This window comes from Salmo trutta, chromosome 20 (genome assembly GCF_901001165.1).
Source record: "Salmo trutta chromosome 20, fSalTru1.1, whole genome shotgun sequence".
Taxonomy (NCBI): domain Eukaryota; kingdom Metazoa; phylum Chordata; class Actinopteri; order Salmoniformes; family Salmonidae; genus Salmo; species Salmo trutta.
Window position 1 is genome coordinate 10503169 of NC_042976.1, and position 7172 is coordinate 10510340.

The following is a 7172-nucleotide window of genomic DNA, read 5'->3' on the forward strand; positions in this document are numbered from 1 at the left end:
CTGAATAGAGTGTTGGAGGCTATTTTGTAAATGACGTTGCCGAAGTCAAGGATCAGTAGGATAGTCAGTTTTACAAGGGTCTCTTTAGCAGCATGAGTGAAGGATGCTTTGTTGCGAAATAGGAAGCCGATTCTAGATTTAATTTTGGATTGGAGATGCTTAATGTGAGTCTGGAAGGAGAGTTTACAGTCTAACCAGACATCTAGGTAGTTGTAGTTGTCCACGTATTCTAAGTCAGAACCGTCCAGTGTAGTGATGCTGGACGGGTGGGTAAGTGTGGGCAGCGATCGGTTGAAGAGCATGCATTAAGTTTTGCTTGCTTTTAAGAACAGTTAGAGGCCACGGAAGGAGAGTTGTATGGCATTGAAGCTCATCTGGAGGTTAGTTAACACAGTGTCCAAAGAAGGGCCAGAAATATACAGAATAGTGTCGTCTACATAGAGGTGGATAAGAGAATCACCAGCAGCAAAAGCGACATCATTGATGTATACAAAGAAAAGAGTCGGCCCGAGGAATGAACCCTGTGGCACCCCAATAGAGACTGCCAGAGGTCCAGAACAGGCCCTCTGATTTGACACACTGAACTTTATCAGAGAAGTAGTTGGTGAACCAGGCGAGGCAGTCATTTGAGAAACCAAGGCTGTTGGGTCTGCCGATAAGAATGTGGTGATTGACAGAGTCGAAAGCCTTGGCCAGGTCGATGAATACAGCTGCACAGTATTGTCTCTTATCGATGGTGGTTTAGATGTCGTTTAGGACCTTGAGCGTGGCTGAGGTGCACCCATGACCAGCTCGGAAACCAGATTGCATAGCGGAGCAGGTACGGTGCGATTTGAAATGGTCAGTGATCTGTTAGTTAAATTGGCTTTTGAAGACCTTAGAAGATAGATATAGGTCTGTAGCAGTTTGGGTCTAGAGTGTCTCCCCCTTTGAAGAGGGGGATGACCGTGGCAGCTTTCCGATCTTTGGGGACCTCAAATGATACGAAAGAGAGGTTGAACAAGCTAGTTATTGGGGTTGCAACAATTCATTTTAGGAAGAGAGGGTCTAGATTGTCTAGCCCTGCTGATTTGTATGGGTCCAGATTTTGCAGCTCTTTCAGAACATCAGCTATCTGGATTTGGGCGAAGGAGAAATGGGGGAGGCTTGGGCAAGTTGCAGTGAGGGGTGCAGGGCTGTTGACCGGGGTAGGGGTAGCCAGGTGGAAATCATGGCCAACCGTAGAAAAATGCTTATTGAAATTCTCAATTGTCATGGATTTATCGGTCGTGACAGTGTTTCCTAGCCTCAGTGCAGTGGGCAGCTGGGAGGAGGTGCTCTTATTCTCCTTGGACTTTACAGTGTCCCAGAACTTTTTGGAGTTAGTGCTACAGGATGCAAATGTCTGTTTGAAAACGCTAGCCTTTGCTTTCCTAACTGCCTGTTAGGAAAGTTGCTTTCCTAACTGCCTATATTGGTTCCTAACTTCCCTGAAAAGTTGCATATTGCGGGGGCTATTCGAAGCTAACGCAGTCCGCCACAGGATGTTTTTGTGCTGGTCAAGGGCAGTCAGGTCTGGAGTGAACCAAGGGCTATATCTGTTCCTGGTTCTACATTTTTTGAATGGGGCATGCTTATTTAAGATGGTTAGGTAAGCACTTTTAAAGAATAACCAGGCATCCTCTACTGATGGAATGAGGTCAATATCATTCCAGGATACCCGGGCCAGGTCGATTAGAAAGGCCTGCTCTCTGAAGTGTTTTAGGGAGCATTTGACAGTGATGAGGGGTGGTCGCTTGATCGCAGACCCATTGAGGACGCAGGCAATTAGGCAGTGATCGCTGAGATCCTGGTTGAAGACAGCAGAGGTGTATTTGGAGGGCAGGTTGTGTTTATGGATTTGGGGTTGTACCTGGTGGGTTCATTGATCATTTGTGTGAGATTGAGGGCATCAAGCTTAGATTGTAGGATGGCCGGGGTGTTAAGCATGTCCCTGTTTAGGTCACCTAACAGCACAAGCTCTGAAGATAGATGGGGGGCAATCAATTTGCATATGGTGTCCAGGGCACAGCTGGGGTCAGAAGGTGGTCAATAGCAAGTGGCAACGGTAAGAGACTTGTTTCTGGAGAGGTGGATTTTTAAAAGTAGAAGAATGAATTGTTTGGGCACAGACCTGGATAATAAGACAGAACTCTGCAGGCTATACCTGCAGTAGATTTGGCAGTTCTATCTTGTCGGAAAAATGTTATAGTTAGTCTTCCTACGCCAGGATTCAGACACGGCTAGGACATCAGGGTTGGCAGAGTGTGCTAGGGCAGTGAATAGAACAAACTTGGGGAGGAGGCTTCTAATGTTAACATGCATGAAACTAGGCTTTTATGGTTACAGAAGTCAACAAATGAGAGTGTCTGGGGAATGGGAGTGGAGCTAGGCACTGCAGGGCTTGGATTAACCTCCACATCACCAGAGAAACAGAGGAGGAGTATGATAAGGGTACGGCTAAAGGCTAAAAGAACTGGCCGTCTAGTTCGTTCAGAACAGAGAGTAAAAGGAGCAGATTTCTGGGCACGGTAGAATAGATTCAAGGCATAATGTACAGACTAAGGTATAGTAGGATGTGAATACAGTGGAGGTAAACCTAGGCATAGAGTGACAATGAAAGAGATATTGTCTCTAGAAATATCATTTATCCAGGTGATGTCACCGCATTTGTGGGAGGTGGAACTAAAGTATTGGCGTATTGAGCAGGGCTAGAGGCTCTTCAGTGAAATAAGGCAATAATTCCTAACCAAAACAGCAATGGACAAGGCATATTGACGTTAGGGAGAGGCATGCGTAGCCAAGTGATCATAGGAGTCCAGTGAGTGGCTTCAGGCAGCAAGCAGAAGGGCCTTTGTTCGACTTCGCAACGGAAAAAGGTCTATTGTGGCCCCCTCGTGCTGTGACGTCGACAGATGGATCAGCAGGGCTCCATGTGGTAAATCAGGCCAATTGGCAAAATAGGTATAGTGGCCAAAGAATTTGTCCGATGGGCCTCTTAAGCTAACAGTTCGATGTGTTCTAGACAGCTAACGGTCCGCGGCTAGCAGGCTAGCAGATGGGCCTGGCAAGGCTTGCTCCAGGCTAATTGGTTCTTGCTTCGGGACAGAGACGTTAGCCAGGTGTGGCCACTCGGATACCAGCTAGCTAGCTGTGATGATCCAGGTGAGGGGGGGAAAAAGAAAAAGGTTCAGAGATGCGGTAGGAATCTGGAGGTATGGGGAAAATAAGTCCGATTTGCTTTGGTTTGAGTCGCGCTGTGCACAATGGCGAGAGTTGTCCTGGCTAAAGGTAGCTGATGACCGCTAGCAGTGGCTAGCTGACTACTAGCTAGTAGCTAGTTAGCTGGCTAGCTTCTGTTGGGGGGTTCCGGTTCAGAGGACCGATCAACAGGGCTCTGTGTGGTAAACCAGGCCAATTGGCAAAATAGGTATAGTGGCCAAAGAATATGTCCGATGGGCCTCTTAAGCTAACAGTCCGATGTGCTCTAGACAGCTAGTGGGCCGCGGCTAGCAGTTGAAAAACCCCCTCGCACGGAATTATGTCGGTAGTCCAGTTGTGATGTGTCGGCGGGGGGTCCAGGTATTGTAGCCCAAGGAGTGGCTGACGGGCCTCTTCGGCTTGCCGAGAGATGGGACTAGCAGATGGGCCTAGCAATGGCTAACTGACTACTAGCTAGTAGCCAGTTAGCTGGCTAGCTTTGATGGGGGTTCCGGTTCTTAAGTATAAAAAATAGCAGATCCGTACCACATTGGGTGAGGCGGGTTGAAGGAGAGTATATTTAGTCCGTAGATGGACAGTGATATTAAAATGTATACAAAATATATACGAAAAAAACAAGGAAAAACAATATTTACACAGGACAAGACAAAACAGACGTCCGACTGCTACGCCATCTTGGTTAGTCAACCAACATGGTAGCAGCACAAAACATGGTACAAACATTATTGGGCACAGACAACAGGACACAGACAATTGTTAAATCGATGAAAGTATATACTATACTAAGGATTTTAGGATATTGTTTTGGTAAATTATAGTTCTGCTCTGTGTAGTTTTTTTGTTGAGGTAATTAAAATCCCAAGGGGTCAGATAAACCAGGCTTTTTGTTGTCCCATTCTCCCTCTACCCACCCGGCCATCTCTCCCTGCCTTGCCTGGCCCGTTCATTAAGCCTTGTCCAAAGAAATAGGTTCTTGTGTCCCTACCAGTATCACAGCAAAGTCCGGTTTGATTTCCTGCCAAGCTTTGCATGGTCCATGGACCCTGGTGCCTCCTGTTAGAGGCCTCCTTTATTTTTTCAAGGGGATGGAACTCTGCAGCAATTACTGATGACAAGCAGGTTTCAAATAGGCATCTGTGGCACAAATCATTTTCGTTTTTCAGATACATTTCGTGACTTATTTTTAAGATTTGTTATTTGATTCGATTTTTAACATGGAACGGAAAGCTCTACTACTTGATAGACTTCAAATTATTTTGTTTTTTGGGGCAGTTTAGTGACGATTTGTTTTGTGAATCTTAACTCATTTTTAAAGATGCTACAAAGCTCTAAATTGTTGGTGAGATTATGCCCTTAAAACTATAGAGGCATAGATCTGTCTCGACTAGACAATCCTGTCCTCAGCGATTAGCTGTGGCTCTTCAGCCTCTCATTACCAAAATATTTGTCAATGCCGAGACTATGGGGGCCTTGAAAAACCTGCCACTGCCATAAGAGAGGAATATCTCAATTCAATGTACAACTTCATTTGTCCCTCAGTGGCAAGGACCCTTTCTTATGACCCTGAATCAATGTATTCTTCATTAAACCTGTATTTACAGGTAATTATAACCTGTTAGGTATTTACAGGTAATTTTAACCTGTTAGGTATTTACAGGTAAATATAACCTGTTAGGTATTTACAGGTAATTATAACCTGTTAGGTATTTACAGGTAATTATAACCTGTTAGGTATTTACAGGTAATTAGAACCTGTTAGGTATTTACAGGTAATTAGAACCTGTTAGGTATTTACAGGTAATTGTAACCTGTTAGGTATTTACAGGTAATTGTAACCTGTTAGGTATTTACAGGTAATTGTAACCTGTTAGGTATTTACAGGTAATTAGAACCTGTTAGGTATTTACAGGTAATTATAACCTGTTAGGTATTTACAGGTAATTATAACCTGTTAGGTATTTACAGGCAATTATAACCTGTTCGGTATTTACAGGTAATTATAACCTGTTAGGTATTTACAGGTAATTATAACCTGTTAGGTATTTACAGGTAATTATAACCTGTTAGGTATTTACAGGTAATTAGAACCTGTTAGGTATTTACAGGTAATTAGAACCTGTTAGGTATTTACAGGTAATTAGAACCTGTTAGGTATTTACAGGTAATTGTAACCTGTTAGGTATTTACAGGTAATTATAACCTGTTAGGTATTTACAGGTAATTATAACCTGTTAGGTATTTACAGGCAATTATAACCTGTTCGGTATTTACAGGTAATTATAACCTGTTCGGTATTTACAGGTAATTAGAACCTGTTAGGTATTTACAGGTAATTAGAACCTGTTAGGTATTTACAGGTAATTAGAACCTGTTATGTATTTACAGGTTATTACTCTCAACCCCCTGCCTCCCCACCCCTAAATCATTGCTACCAATGCCATCCCTCACCCTCTCATGTAGACCCCTCCCTCCAGCAATGCTGCCTTCTTTCCCTCTCTTTTTAAAATTCCTTCCTTGCAGTGTAGTGAGTATTTTCCTACCTTGCAGTGTAGTAAGTATTCCTACCTTGCAGTGTAGTGAGTATTTTCCCACCTTGCAGTGTAGTAAGTATTCCTACCTTGCAGTGTAGTGAGTATTCCTACCTTGCAGTGTAGTGAGTATTTTCCTACTGTAACGGCCGTCGTCAGAATTAGACCAAGGTGCAGCAGAGGATGTGTTCATCATTAGAATTTTAATAGAACAACGTAAACACTATACAAAAAACAAGAAAACTGACAGCCAAGAGTCCTGTCAGGTGCAAACACTAACAGGAACAATTACCCACAAAACCCAAAGGAAAAACATGCTCCTTATGTGTGACTCCCAATCAGCAACAACGAGCTTCAGCTGTGCCTGATTGGGAGCCACACACGGCCCAAAACAAAGAAATACAAAAACATAGAGAAAAGAACATAGAACGCCCACCCAATGTAACACCCTGGCCTAACCAAAATAAAGAACAAAAACCCCTCTCTATGGCCAGGGCATTACAGTACCCCCCCCCCCAAAGGTGCGGACTCCGGCCACAAAACCTGACTCTGAAGGGGAGGGTCCGGGTGGGCCTTCTTACAGCGGCGGCTCAGGTGTGGGACGTGGCCTCTGCTCCACCCTTGGCGTCGCCCTCTTAGGTTGCACACCTGGCCGCGCCGAAGGTCTGGTGGGCGAACCTGACTGCGCCCGGCTGGCGGGCAGCGATGGCTGCACCCGGCTGGCGGGCGACCCTGGTTGCGCCCGGCTGGCGGGCGGTGATGGTTGCGCCTGGCTGGCGGGCAACCCTGGTTGCGCCCGGCTGGCGGGCGGAGATGGCTGTGCCCGGCTGGGAGGCGGCGATGGCTGAGCCCGGCTGGCGGGCGGCGATGGCTGAGCCCTGGTTGCGCCCGGCTGGCGGGCGTCCCTGGCTGCGCCTGGCTGGTGGGCGTCCCTGGCGGCTCCGGCGGCACTGACCCAGGATTCACCAGGCTGGGGAGATATGACAGAGGCCTGGCCCTAGGCGTAGGCACAGGACTCACCGGGCTGGCGGGCGGCTCTGACTGCTCTGGACAGGCGGGCGGCTCTGGTGGCTCCGGACAGGTGGGCGGCTCTGGCGGCTCTGGACTGGCGGGCAGCTCTGGCGGCTCCGGACTGGCGAGACCCACTGGAGGGCTAGTCCTGGGAGGTGGCACAGGACGGACCAGGATGGGGAGACCCACTGGAGGCCTGGTCCTGGGAGGTGGCACAGGACGGACCAGGATGGGGAGACCCACTGGAGGCCTGGTCCGAGGAGGAGGCACAGGATAAACCGAGCTGTGGGGGAGCACTGGAGTTCTGGTACGGACGCTCTTTACCCACACTCCAGGCTGAATGCCCACTTTGGCCCGGCACGGGCGGAGAGCAGGCATTGGGCGAACTGGAGC